The sequence below is a fragment of the Pelobates fuscus genome, chromosome 1 (assembly GCF_036172605.1).
Source record: "Pelobates fuscus isolate aPelFus1 chromosome 1, aPelFus1.pri, whole genome shotgun sequence".
NCBI lineage: Eukaryota > Metazoa > Chordata > Amphibia > Anura > Pelobatidae > Pelobates > Pelobates fuscus.
The window spans coordinates 471,984,498-471,999,904 of NC_086317.1; the positions used below are offsets into that span (position 1 = coordinate 471,984,498).

Consider the following 15,407-nt stretch of genomic DNA (forward strand, 5'->3'; position numbering starts at 1 on the left):
CTAGCAGCCCAACGCTTCCAAATGAACGACATTGGAATATACAGGTAAGATTATAATAATAATACGGAAAGTATAGACATTTACCCTTCGATCCATGAAGCAGTATTAACATTAAGTGTGGAGGTTCCTTACCACATGCAGTGCTCGGTCTATTTAATATTATGAGCGCCTTGATATCTTTATTAAATCGGAATATTCAATACTATATATTTCTATTTTCAGATGAAAATGTTTGAGAAAGAAGGGATTCAATTGAAAATATTTTCAACACAGGTACAGACAGAACTGTCGATCTGAGTAGAGCAGATAACGGTATAACTGTAAATAGTGTATACTCGTGTTATCTAAGTCTTTATTGATACATTTCTGAAAATAGATTATTAATTTTGACAGGATTTACATCAAAAGCACGAATAGACACAGAATTCTCAAGCAACCCCCAATCCTCCCCCTTCCAAACTAAAACAACAGCAACAAAAAAGGCTTGCAGGCTAACAATGCGTGTCGTGGTTTTGTGTACCTATCATGCTTTTATAAGTTGGCCATTCTAGCCCCGGTCCTCTCCCCTCTGCTTCCTGTAAATCATTCCGAGGGGGCGGGGCCATGTATAGATCACTGTATTCAGTCTCTGAGTGGGCGGGGCCATACACAAATCTCTGTGCTCAGTCTGAGGGGGCGGGGCCATGAATAGATCACTGTGTTCAGTCTGAGGGGGCGGGGCCATGCACAGATCACTGTGTTCAGTCTGAGGGGGCGGGGCCATGCACAGATCTCTGTGTTCAGTCTGAGGGGGCGGGGCAATGCACAGTTCACGGTGTTCAGTCTGAGGGGTTGGGGACATGTATAGATCACTGTGTTCAGTCTGAGGGGGTGGGGCCACGCACAGATCACTTTGTTCAGTCTGAAGGGGCGGGGCCATGTATAAATCACTGTGTTCAGTCTGAGGAGGTGGGGCCATGTATAGATCTCTGTGTTCAGTGTGAGGGGGCGGGGCCATGCACAGTTCACTGTATTCAGTCTTAGGGGTGGGGCCATGCACAGATCACTGTGTTCAGTCTGAGGGTGTGGGGACATGTATAGATCACGGTGTTCAGTGTGAGGGGGCGGGCCATGCACAGTTCACTGTGTTCAGTGTGAGGGGGCGGGGCCATGCACAGTTCACTGTTTTCAGTGTGAGGGGGTGGAGCCTAAAGGATAACCTTCACAATGTCACTGTCAGAGCTGAAGACCAGAGATTAATTGAGCCTCTAGCTATTTGAATCGTGTAGTTAATCAGATTAACCCCTTAAGGACACATGACATGTGTGACATGTCATGATTCCCTTTTATTCCAGAAGTTTGGTCCTTAAGGGGTTAAACAGTGAATAATAGGGTGGGTTTATGATAGATGGCACAGACCTTTATATAATAAGATTTCCAAATGATTAAAACTTTTCTGTCCACGTGAGAATTCTAAGTGAATTTCAAGTTTAACGCCAAAATAGCTGAAATCAAAAAAATTCAAATCAGCTATGCTTCCACTTTGGCTACACTGGGATTAAAGGGACACTATAAGCACCCAGACCACTTCAGCTCATTAAAGTGGTCTGGGTGCTGAGCAGGAGTGTATTTACCCCGAGGCAAACAAGGCATTTGCCTTGTGTGGCACTTTCTGGGGGCGGCAAAAAAAGCTGCTCCCCAATCTCCCTGGCAAATGCCTTGCCTGCCTCTTGTCCTGGTGGGCCCAGGAGCTGGCCGGGTGGCCACCTAAAGGCCCCCAGGATGGTAGCGGCAGAACTTTTCGGGCGGGCGGCAATGGAGCATTGATCCTCCTGTTCAGCTCCCTTGCGCGCACCGCAGTGATGCCAGAGCCGGAATATGAAGTCACTCCAGCCCCGGCATCACTACGCGGATTAGTGTTCCCTCCACGACTGCAGGGATGTCCGGCTGCCCAGCAGCCACACTGGACCCCAGGGAAAGCTAGAATCCACCCTAGCACTCCCAATCGTAGGGAGGCTGGGGGGATTGAATTTAAAAAAACAAAATGTGAGTGTCCTAGTGAATGTGTGTGTGTGTTTGTGTCTGTTAGTGAGTGTGTGTGTCTGTTAGTGTGTGTGTGTCTGTTAATGAGTGTGTGTCTGTGTGTCTGTTAATGTGTGTGTTAGGGAGTGTGTTACTATGTGTGTGTCTGTTAGTGAGTGTGTGTGTCTGTTAGTGTGAGTATCTGTTAGGGAGTGTGTTACTATGTGTGGGTCTGTTAGTTTGTGTGTGTGTGTGTGTGTGTGTGTGTCTGTTAGTGAGTTTGGTAGTGTGTGTGTCTGTTAGTGAGTGTGTATGCATGTCTGTTAGTGAGAGTGTATGCATGTCTGTTAGTGATTGTGTGTGTCTGCTAGTGACTGTATGTGTCTGTTAGTGAGTATGTCTGTTAGTGAGTGTGTATGTCTGTTAGCTAGTGTATGTGTGTCTGTCAGTGAAAGTGTGTGTCTGACACTGAGTGTATATGTGTCTATTAGTGAGTGTGCATGTGTATTTAGAAGGTGGGGCGGGGGAGTGCCTGGGTTTTGTCATGCCTAGGGCAGCACAAAACCAGGATACACCACTGGTGCTGTGTCCCTGACCCACTTAGTCCTGCAATGTAAAGTCTTGTAGTTTTTGAGAAGTTGCAATAATTACATTGCAAGACTAAGATTGCCTCTATAGGCTGGCAATCTTTTGGTCGCCTTATTGACGCTCTGCATTAGGAGATCCAGTGTCAATAAAACCCCCATAGGAAAGCATTGAAGCAATGTTTTCCTATGAGGAGAGACTAATGCGCTCGAGGCATGATTATCAGTCCCCCCCATCGGATAATGTCTGAGGAGGCGGAGCTATGACCAGCTCCGAGTGAGAACCCATTCAATGCTGCGGGGGGTGGGGGAAGACAGGATAGTGTAAGGAATACAACATAAAACCTTTTCTTTCCATTTTTTCTTCTTAAAGGAACCCTATAGTGTCAGGAACACAGGAATACACATGTATTCCCAACCCAATAGTGTTAAAAACACCATCTAGTCCCCATGGTCCCTCGTTGCCCTACCTAGATATAGCAAAATCTGACCTTTATTCCAGTCTGCTGCCGCTGGCTCTTCCCCTGATCTGCCTGCTTGGCTGACATCATGAGAAGTGTTGATCTAAGCCAATCACAATGCTTTCTCATAGGATTGGCTGAAATTGTCAAGGCAGACCAGGGGCAGAGCCAGCACAAGTCAAACACAGTCCTGGCCAATCAGCATCTCCTCATAGAGATGCATTGAATCAACACATCTCTATGAGGAAAGTTCAGTGACTGCATGCAGAGGGTGGAGACACTGAATGGCAGTCACATTGTGCAGCACTGCCCCAGGAAGCACCTTTAGTAGCCATCTGAGGAGTGGCCAGTGGAGTTATCACTAGGCTGTAATGTAAACATTACATTTTCTTGAAAAAGACCGTGTTTACTGCATAAAGCCTGAAGGGAATGATTATACTCACTAGAACAAATACAATAAGCTGTAGTTGTTCTGGTGACTATAGTGCCCCTTTAATAAAAAAAAATATTGTCTTGTATTACTATTGACATATCCTGAAAATGTATTTCATTTCCTTATGTAGGGGAAAATATCTTCAAATCAGGAGAAAGTGATTCATAAAAACCCATCACTATTTACTGAAGAACTGAAAGAACAGGTAACACTTTAATAATATGGAAAGTCCACTGCATGCAGTTCTTGGTCTATTTAATATTATGAGCTCTTTGAACATCTCTATTAACCCCCTAAGGATTGCGGACGTTCTATGCCGTCCCTTTTGGGGCGGTCCTAAATGCTGGTGGGCTGCATAGAACATCCCTGCCGATCCTACGCCGGTGGTCGCGATCCTGGGGTCTACCTGGGAGCTCATGTGAAAAAACTGAAACATTTGACGTGCTCTATTTGACCCTTTTACTTCCCAAAACACCATAAAGTCTGTACATAGGGGGTACTGTTTTACTTGTACAAATATGTGTATTTTATTGCAGTAACAGCTAACAGTATTATGACATTCACAGTTAGAATGTCATGCAAAACTAAAAAATTAACACAATTTCTTAATTTCTCAATTAAACTGTTTAATATCCAAATATTTGATGTGACATAAGAGCCCTGTTTCTCCTGAATAAAATGATATAATAAGTGTTTGTGCATTTAATATGAAAGAGGTGAATTATGCCTGAACAGACATATAGTCAAATTCAAGGTTTTGTTTACGTTTTGTTTTGATCACAAAGTGTACAACTGCCTCAGTCCTTAAGGGGTTAAACGGATATATTCAATGTTAAATGTTTCTATTTTCAGATTAGAATATCAGAGAAGGAGGGGATAGAACTGAAAAACATTTCAACACAGGTACAGACGTCTGAGTGGGCGGGGCCATGCACAGGTCGCTGTGTTCAGTCTGAGGGGGCGGGGCCATGCACAAATCACTGTGTTCAGTCTGAGGGGTGGGGCCATGCACAGGTCACTGTGTTCAGTCTGAGGGGTGGGGCCATGCACAGATCACTGTACTCAGTTTGAGGGGGTGGGGCCATGCACAGATCTCTGTGTTCAGTCTGAGGGGGCGGGGCCATGCACAGATCACTGTACTCAGTTTGAGGGGGTGGGGCCATGCACAGATCACTGTGTTCAGTCTGAGGGGGTGGGGCCATGCACAGATCACTGTGTTCAGTCTGAGGGGGTGGGGCCATACACAGATCGTGTGTTCAGTCTTAGGGGGTGGGGCCATACACAGATTGTGTGTTCAGTCTTAGGGGGTGGGGCCATGCACAGATCACTGTGTTCAGTATGAGGGGGCGGGGCCATGCACAGATCTTGTGTTTAGTCTGAGGGGGCGGGGCCATGCACAGATCACTGTATTCAGTCTGAGGGGGCAGGGCCATGCACAGATCACTGTATTCAGTCTGAGGGGGTGGGGCCATGCACAGATCACTGTATTCAGTCTGAGGGGGTGGGGCCATGCACAGATCACTGTGTTCAGTCTGAGGGGGTGGCGCCATGCACAGATCGTGTGTTCAGTCTGAGGAGGCGGGGCCATGCACAGATCACTGTATTCAGTCTGAGGAGGCGGGGCTATGCACAGGTCACTGTGTTCAGTCTGAGGAGGCGGGGCCATGCACAGATCACTGTATTCAGTCTGAGGAGGCGGGACTATGAACAGGTCACTGTGTTCAGTCTGAGGAGGCGGGGCTATGCACAGGTCACTGTGTTCAGTCTGAGGAGTTTGGGCCATGCACAGATCACTGTATTCAGTCTGAGGAGGCGGGGCCATGCACTGAGCACTGTATTCCGTCTGAGGAGGCGGGGCTATGAACAGGTCACTGTGTTCAGTCTGAGGAGGTTGGGCCATGCACAGGTCACTGTGTTCAGTCTGAGGAGGCGGGGCTATGAACAGGTCACTGTGTTCAGTCTGAGGAGGCGGAGCCATGTATAGATCACTGTGTTCAGTCTCAGGCTAAATACAGCAATATCCGTCTTGCAGCCTGTTTTCCAGTCATTAAACACCTGGCAGGAGACAGGGAGGGCCTTTTATCAGACTGGGTGTTCCCATCTGACTAAGCGGCTTAATGAGAAATCTGTCCGTGACTCTTGATATTTTCTCATGATATTTGAATTAGTCAAATGTAATGTTTTCCTTTTCTCTCACAGTGTTATTTTCCCAGTAGCGAAGACATAACAGAATCACCTAAACTAACATCAAAGATAGAAAGTTCAAGTAAAGAAGAGGTAACAGAATAAACAATATTTCACATATATATAATTATGTGTTCATTTCAGTATTTTGAAGTGGTCATGGTGCTCGGGGTCTGTATATTGCAGAGTTTATTATCTCTGACAGTGGCATTGACGTGCCATTATCCAGGACACTATTTCTATCTGGGTAGATCGAAGTACTCCCTATACAGGAAACTCAATAGGAAGTACAAAAAAAAGGGGTTATAGGGGTGGCAAAAAGGGCATAACCCTGCATATAGCACAGAAGAGGAGAAAAAAGGTGAGGTAAGACCACCCCGTATTCAAACGGGCTGATCCCCCTCAAACAACCACCCCAAAGCAACGTCTTCACAAGAAAATAAATAAACTTTATTTGGAATAACTAGATTAAAACAGAAAAGCTAGGAACTCAAAAATAAATAAATTCCTGATAGCTGCAAGGATGTAGCTGTAATAGCATGTGTCAATCCCTAAACAATGTAACAGTCCAACTCATAACAGAGTTATTAATAAAGGCAATTGTTGCAATATGAACTAGACCTTGCAGATCATCACTAAGGATCAAGGAGGCAGTAAATAAAGAGCTACACAAATATAATGGAAATCGAAAGGACAGAGGAGAGCATGTAGTGGGGAAAAAAAATAGGAGTAACTTCCAAGGGGGTCCAAGCTTTACAGAAGCTGGATAACTCCACCTAGAATAGCCCTATACAAGTAGCCCAGTAGCCCTATTATACTGCTCCAAAAACCAGCCAGGTTCCAATGTAGCACAGTACAAACTGCCAATATGAGTTCACTAGAGTTTAAATAAAAATCAACGATGGCAGCATCGGAAAAGCCCGATGCGCGTTTCGGCGGTCTAACCACCTTTCTCAAGAGCAGAGCAAACCAACCCCTATTTCTATCTGCTTAACGCCAGTCATTGCCTGAGAGCGCCCGGCTGGGACCAGCCATTAGAGAATCCTTGGCATTGTGTATCGCAGCATCGAGTAACGCTGTTAACCATAAAGCTTTCATTCTTTATAATGCCACCTGTAAAATAGATTGGGAACATTGCTCATTTAAATTGGCATTGCTCCATATTGCTAACACTTCCAGGAGATCTGTGGTATTTCCTGATCCTGCAGAAAATCGGTCCATTATGTGACGTGTAGGAGGCCAGAAAGAAGTCAAATCACATATTAAAAACACTGATGTACAGCTGGCGACTCGGTAGCTTTACTTCTTATAAGATCTCTCAGATCCATGGAGGAGTAACAAAGCTGGCATTCAGTATCTATGAGAATCTCACTATTCATTAGGCTTTTTCCAATGCAGTGCTCTTCCGCTCTCAGGGAAGCCCAAAACGAAGATCCCCTGATGTTTTAAAACTACAGCTTCCATGATGCATTGCCATTCTGAAGGCATTCAAAGCATCATGGGAGTAGTAGTTCTACAGCAACTGGGGATCTACCTTTGGGCACCCATGCTCTACAACATACGTTTAAGCCAATTGGAACACATCTTTAAAACAATGGATGATAATTCTGCAATAAGAGGGAATTAAAGCACAGGAACTGGACATATTTAAATGATTATTAAATATTTCCTTGGATAGTAATAGGAAAATATTATTTACGTAACAGGCAGCTTCCATGATCAGATATATTATGTTCACCGTCAGACGCATCGCAGCTACCTGAATTATATTATTCTCCAATTAAAATGAATCGAAGCCGTAGGCACTATGTAGCAGCCGGTTTGTTTGGTAGAATTAAACCTTTACTACCTTGTTGGATACTTTTACACTATGCTGCTTAGCTAAGATAGGTGTAAAGAGAAAAAGACAAGTTTGCAAATGTAACCTATCTTATAGTAAATTAAAGCAATATAATCTCTATATACAGTATATATAAGCATGGTGTGGATAAGATATGGTAATAAAAATGGTAGAAATGTTTTTTTTTGTTTTTTTTTTTACTGGTGGTGGTAGCATTCCTTTACCTCTTAGAACATGGTAGAGATTGTAACGAGAAACAAAAAAATTTAAATACTAATATTTTGTGTCTTTTACTTTGTTAGATTGTATCAAATGAAAAATCCGTGGCTGAATGTGAAAGATTTCTGTATAAAAGCCTCTGTTGCTGCTTTGGCGAATACACCACCACCAATGAAGACGACTCCATTTCAATTACAAAGTAAATCGGGCAAGAATAAAATGAATGCAATTATTAATGTAGATGCTGGAGAAAATTATTATTTATGATGTTTTGACAATATATATTAACCCCTTATGGACACATGACGGAAATTTTCCTTCAGGCAGTATTTTTCCAGCAGGGACATTTTCAATGCTTGTAACTGGGAACCCCAAGTATCATTCAGATTCCTGGGGCTCCAGACTGATCGATGCTCTGTTTGCTGCAAAGCTGCAAATAGGCATTTAAATCCCCATTGTTACAATGCTGTATGAGTTAGGTTATTACCCTGTTCGCACCAGGGAGTCTCCTCTATCAGCTGGGGCAATGTTTAGTAGCCCTAGCTTTTTGATGCGCTAAATGCAGTGCAGGAAGTTGAAACGCAAATGGTGGCTGCATGGGACACAAGCGTCACTTCCAGCAGACGAGAGGGATCATGCCGGAAGTGTTGATACGAACGAACAAACGAAGAAACAAACGAAAATGATCCTCAGCTGCTAAAAATTCAGGGATCAGCCTCATATATAGTGGGACTTTGGGGGGACGAAAGATATGCTACTGTTCTCTAAAGGGAATATTTTTCATTTGTGTTTTATTTTAAGATTTATTTTATTTGGGTCCCTGAAGAAGTCCCATGTTGTTCGTGTAGGACCTGTTTCTTGTTTCTAAATATGTATTTTTATTTTAGATTTGATTTAAATATATTTTTTTCCATACGGAGTCCGAGAAAGTTGTCCATGGCCTGGAAATAATAAGAGGGAGGTCCTTGGATAACCCCCCCCAGAGGCAATTAACCCCTTAAGGACTGGACTTTTTTTGCGATGTTGTACATTTGCGACAGGCATCTTTTTGACACTTTTGTGGTGTTTGTGTTTAGCTGTAATTTTCCGCTCTCTCATTTACTGTTCCCATACAAATTATATATTGTTTTTTTCAGGACAAAAGGGGCTTTCTTTACATACCATTATTTATATAATCTCATGTAATTTAATTTAAAAAAAATGAAAAATATGATAAAAAATTGAAAAAAAAACGTGTTTTTTGACTTTTACTTGGAAAATCTTTTACTCATCTACAAAAGCGAATGAAAAAAACTGCTAAATAGATTCAAAATGTTGTCCTGAGTTTAAAAATACCCAGTGTTTACATGATTTTTTGCTTTTTTTTGCAAGTTATAGGGCTATAGGTACAAGTAGGATATGGCGGTTTCAAAACATACATTTTAAAAATGTATCACTCGTGACATTGTAACACTATTATCTGTCATAAATCTCTGGAAAACACTCCACATGTATATATATTTTTTAAAGTAGACAACCCAGGGTATTTATCTAAGTATATTTTGACACTTTCTATGCATCCATTTTACCACCAGTCTATGCCAAACTTCACACAGGTATTTATTTATTTTTATTTTTTTTCACATGCATTGCAATTCAGGTATAAACTTACAGATCCTGTTATGTCTTGCTGCCAAAAAACACACTAATATATGTTCAGCAACATCTCCCGAGTACAGCGATACCATGATCGCGATGTCAGATTGTCAGATGTCGATGTCAGATTGTTTGGGGGCTAAAAGGCCCAATCTGGCAGGTGCGCATATCCATTTATCAACTTGGAATTTTGACAAGTAGTCAACCTGCGCACATGTCCTATTTGGGACATTTGTAAAGCCGGCCAATGTATTTTACCCCCACCAAACCATATATTTTTGGAAAGTAGACACCCTAGGGTATTTCAAATGGTGTTTTTTTTAACACTTTCCATGCACTAATTCGACCACCAGACTTTTTCAAACATTTAGGTAGTCCTTTTTTGTGTGTTTTTTTTCACACACATTGTACTTTAGGCATGAATTAACAGATCGTGTTATGTGTCACTGCCAAACAACACGCCAATATGTGTTCAGCAACATCTCCTGAGTACAGTGATACCACCCATGCATAGGCTTGTCAGATTGTTTGGGGGCTAAAAGGCCCAATCTGGCAGGTGCGCATATCCATTTATCAACTTGGAATTTTGACATGTAGTAAACTGGCGCCCCTGTCCTATTTGGGCCAATTTATTTTACCCCCATCAAACCATATATTTTTGAAAAGTAGACAACTCAGGGTATTTTGAATGGTGGTAGTTTAATACTTTTCATGCAATAATTCTACCACCAGCCTTTGGCAAACTTTTGGGTAGTAATTTTCTTCGTGTTTTTTGACACATACATTGTACTTTAGGCATGAATTACCAGGTCCTGTTATGTATCACTGCCAAACAACACCCCAATATGTGTTCAGCAACATCTCCTGAGTACAGTGATACCACCCATGCATAGGTTTGCTGGGTTGTTTGGGGGCTAAAAGGCCACAATCGATACTTGTACATATCAGTTTTTCAACTTCATATATAGGTATGCTTGGCCTATCTTCAGTTTGGCATATTTTTGCATCCCCCAGTTAATGTTAACATCATGAAAGTTAATATTTTTATAAAGTAGACATTCCAGGGTATTGTATATGAGGTGTTTTCACATCCTTCCCCCAACCATTGTGCTAAACAAATTTCAGAGAACGTGCATGGTGGTAATTTTTGAATTCTGCTTTTTATGCACACGTCATCTGGTTTTGGCCAGCCAGTTATATGTTACTACCATAAAACTTTTTTAACCAAATGTGCAGGTATCAAATGCACCTTTAGCAGCATTCTCTAAACTAACTTCTGCAAAAAGAATCTAAGTGGAGATTTGGGGGAAGGAAACTGACTAACTATAATGTGCTGCTTTCAAAAGAAAAAAAAACAGTGCAAAGGGGTGTCTGTCGTTTTCCCTTTTTTATAACAGACCCAGCAACATTTCAGGGGATTTGTGTTTTTTTGCAGTTGGCGGTATCTTAAAAATAAAATGTCTGGACTCCTCTGGCACCGTTGTTGAAACTTCTCCAACCATCTCCATAAATTATTGTGGAAATCAGCTTGAACTGAAATTGGAGAAAGGTGTTTCTTTCTGGATTTATTTTTTTAAAGAGTAAAAATGAATTATGTGTCGCTACTTGCATCAGGTAGATAGCCACCTTTTTATACCAGGTTTTTGTCTTTCTTAAGATAAGATATGGCTGCGTCAGCTAATCAGCCAAATAAACACCCCCATGTGCATTTTATAAGCCCTGATGCAAACAGGTTTGGTCTGTACTCTGCCTCGGACAGTGACGTCTGACATGCTTTCGTCATGGATGGTGGTTAGTATATTAACATCCTTCCTGTCCTTAAATTTTATTGCAAGCACTTTAGCTTTGTGCAGACCTTTACATTCACTTTTTTTTTTATTTGGCCTCTATAAAAGGTCTGGGAAAATCCTTGGCATATCTTCTCACAATGCCACAGGCCAGTATCTAGAAACCCTAAAGAGTTTGAAACAAACGGACAATGCTATAAAAGTTGTCCACATAAAGGTGGTAACTCTTATACCTAAAACTGATAAAAACAAACTAAATGAGACTAAAACTTCCGTTAGCAGCAATCTGTAAACTAACTCCTGCAAAAAGAATCTAACTGGAGATTTGGGGGAAGGATACTGACTAACAGAAATTTGCCACTTTCAAAATAAAAAAAAATAAAAAAATCAGGAACAAGTATTATAAAAATGTATTTTCTGTGTGGTAGACCTTAAAACATGCTCCGATACACAGTCCAGGTTTTGTAGGGCAATCGGGACAGTGAAAAGGGGTGTCTGTCCTTTTCCCTTTTTTATAACAGACCTGGCAACGTTTCTGGGGATTTCTTTTTTTTGGTGTTGGCGGTATCTTAAAAATAAAATGTCTGGGCTCCTCTTGCACCGTTGTTGGTACTTGACCATCTCCATAAATTATTGTGGAAATCAGCTTGAGCTGAAATTGGAGAAAGGTGGTTCTTCCTGGATTCATTTTTTTAAAGAGTAAAAATGAATTATGTGTTGCTACTTGCAACAGGTAAATAGCCACCTTTTTATACCAGGCTTTTGTCTTTCTTAAGATAAGATAAGGCTGCATTAGCTGATCAGCCAAATCAACACCCCCCATGTGCCTGTTATAAGCCCGGATGCAAACCGGTTTTGTCTGTACCCTGCCTCGGACAGTGACGTCTGACATGCCTTCGTTATGTATGGTTGTCAGCATGTGCACATCCTTCCTGTCCTTAAATTTTAGCGCAAGCAGTTCAGCTTTGCGCAGGAATTTGCATTCACCTTTTTTTAATTTGGCCTCTATGAGCGGTCTGGGGAAATCCTTGGCATTTCTTCTTACAGTGCCGCAGGCCAGTGTCTGCAAACTATAAAGAATTTTAAACAAGTGGACACTGCTGTAAAAGTTGTCCACATAAAGGTGGTAACCCTTATTGAACAAGGGGAACAGTAGGTCCCAAACCAGTTTCCCACTTGTCCCCAGAGAGTCAGGACAGCCAGGAGGGTTCAGTTGAGCATCTTTCCCCTCATATATACGAAAGGCAAATGCGTAGCCACTTTCGCTCTCGCACAGTTTGTATACTTTAATGCCATACCTAGACCGCTTTGAGGGGATATACTGTTTGAACCCTAATCTCCCTTTATATTTCATTAGTGACTCATCAATAGATAAATTTTGTTGGGGGGTATAAACTTCAGAAAATCTGTTCTGAAGATGGTCTACCAGAGGGCGAATTTTATGAAGCCTATCATATTGGGGGTGATCTCTGGGGTGACAGAGCGTGTTGTCGTTGAAATGTAAGTATCTCAGCAGCAGCTCATATCTTGGTCTAGGCATTGTTTGGGAGAATATAGGAGTCGAACAAATTGGGTTGTTGCTCCAGTAGGAGCGGATTGATGGCTTCTTTATTATCCCCATGAGCATGGTAAGCGCCCAGAATTTTTTAAGTTCAGGGACATCTGTGGGGTGCCAAGCATGCTCCCTGACTGTATAGCTACCTGGATTCGTCTCAATAAATTGACTAGCGTATAAATTAGTCTGGGAGACAATCTCCTCCCAGATGGTATCCCCTAAAAATAGCTCCATATATTGTGTAGGGGAGAAGTCAACCACATTCACATTAATGCCTGCGTTGGCACTAAAAGGGGGGATGTTCGGCTCAGCTGACTGTGGAGGTACCCAGTCCTCCTCCACATTTGGCGTAGCAGGGGGAGCACAGCTTCTTTTAGCAGCTGGCTCACACACAGATGACGACATGTCACTAGATGTGCTGCTAAACTGACCTGGGTCAAAATCGGACGCAGTGTCAGTGGCGTCAGAGTCTGACGCCAAGAAGGCATATGCCTCCTCCAAGCTGTACATGCGCTGCATGTTTCACACTAACAGACTAAACTAACAAAATACTAAACACAATTTTTTTTTATATATATATATTTTTTTTTTTTTAACACTAAAACAGACTAAAACAGACTAAAACAGTAATCCCTAAACTAACTCCTGTTACAAAAATCTAATGGAGATTTGGGGGAAGGAAACTGACTGACTAAGACAGTCTAAGACAGTCTAAGACAGTCTAAGACAGTCTAAGACAGTCTAAGACAGTCTAAGACAGTCTAAGACAGTCTAAGACACAGATCTTTAAAATAAAGTTAACCCTTAAGGGCAAAAAAAAAATACAGACAGTACCAATGATTTTTTTTTTCACTACAGATACTTTTGACAACTCTGGAACAACTGCTGCAACAATATATCACGATCTCTGTCTCTCTCGCCTCACAAAACGCTACAGAGGGGAGAGAGGCAGAGATCAGTGTCAAAGTGAGTGTTTGTAACACCCACTTTGACACCAGCCAATTGTGAGCGATCGCGGATCGCTCACATGCCGCAATTGGCTGTTACTATCTGCCTGGGATGCCAGGCAGATAGTAACAACGTGATTTCGGCGGAAGTTTTCGCCGATCGCTCCTGCCGCCCGTTTTCCGTTAGCACGGTTCAGGACCGTCCTCGGTCGGCAACGCAAAAATGCCGAGGACGGTCCTGAACCGTCCTGCGTCCTGAAGGGGTTAAACCACCACTTATTTTGTTAGGACATTTCTAGTTGTGCGGGGTTTACTTATTTTAACTGTATTACGCTATTGTTGTTATAATTCTTTTGTTACTACAATCAGCTGTATTCCACTTGTATTTTATACTGTCTGTTTTATAAGAGAACATTTGCTGGAATACCCCTTGGAGAATGCTGTATACAACAGAATTACAAAATATACGTACATTTATCACACAACTAACGCTAAAGATTAGGTTGTGGGTTTGTTTGTAAATAGATCCTCCATCAACATACAAATGGGGCCTGCAGTGCTCCATTCACCCAGCCAGGTCCTCCTTAGTCGGGAGAGCTCGCAATAAGGCTGGGCAGTCCAGGTAAGCAGAGCCAGGCATCAGGTCTACTTATGAAGGCTGGATAGAGGCCTCCCATGTCATCTAGGGCCTCCATGGTGGTCAGTGGAAGATTCAAATACAGCGGTGTTTGCATGTATTGGCGTAGAGATGGAGTGAGTCCCTCCCCCCCATATTTGTATCAGCAGACTTCAGGAATTCCAAGGGTCGGTTGGTCTTCCCTATGTCTGCCGGAATTTTCGCTTAAGAAACTTGATGTAATCAAGGTGAAAATAGATTAAAATTACACTTCAGACCCATAAAGCATTTCAGCTTACTGATAAGAAGTGTGAAGAGTGTGTCCTATTTTTTCAGTTAGCAAAAGAGCAGATTTTTATAGAAAGAGACTTTTATAAATTAACCTGTCCACATCCCACTGGCTGTCAAGCAGACATCTGGTCCTGTTTACTTCCTTGTTGTTTAGCTTAGTGGAACTAAACTCAAGATGCAGCCATTGCTTGGAGCACCTGCCTTGTAAAGACTTTTAGTTGCATTGGGAAGTCTGTGATTGGACAGCCATAGAAAGTCTGGGCAGGGCTAGAATGGAAGGGCCCAGACTTTCTATGGCTGTCCAATCCCAGACTTCCCAATGCAGCTAAATGAAGAGATCTCATCTTATGCAAGCTGTTCTTAGATATACCCTCAATGAAATAATACATAATTAAATGTATAGTCAGGGTATTTATATCGGCAGACATTTTGTGCTATGATAGACATTAAAGTGTATATTGCCTAAATCATTCTGAACAGAGCAGACTCCATTTTGTTATCTTCAAGCTAACAAAAGACACAAGATTTCTATCCTTTCCGTAAAACTAACCACTTTGCCAGAGCTAAAGGAATGCTTAGTATATACAAACCTGTTGATAAGAGATGAGAACGGGGGATGGACAGACTGTCTAAATGCTAATGGAATATAATCAATTCTACACCCAGACATTTGTGACAGAGAAGATTAAATAATTTAATTTTACTTTCGATAGTGTATAAGATTCCCATTGTAAGTTTAGGAGAATATTTAGTTATAACTGTCATATTAGAAATTACAGCAGGAATTGGAGACACATAGTCTGAAGAAAGCCTAAAAAAAACTCTTTGAACTGACAGAAAACTTAAGTTATAGA

At 42.0% G+C, this 15,407-nt stretch overlaps 1 protein-coding gene and 1 long non-coding RNA gene across 2 annotated transcripts in view; both read left to right on the forward strand.

Moving 5' to 3' along the window:
- The window catches only part of MRPL48 (mitochondrial ribosomal protein L48), a 377,463-nt gene that overhangs the window by 271,397 nt on the left and 90,659 nt on the right, over positions 1–15,407 (forward strand). The window lies entirely within an intron of this gene.
- LOC134599628 (uncharacterized) lies at positions 4,333–7,926 on the forward strand. Its single transcript, XR_010090343.1, has 3 exons — positions 4,333–4,382; positions 5,679–5,756; positions 7,806–7,926. It is a non-coding gene; the product is annotated as an uncharacterized LOC134599628 (long non-coding RNA).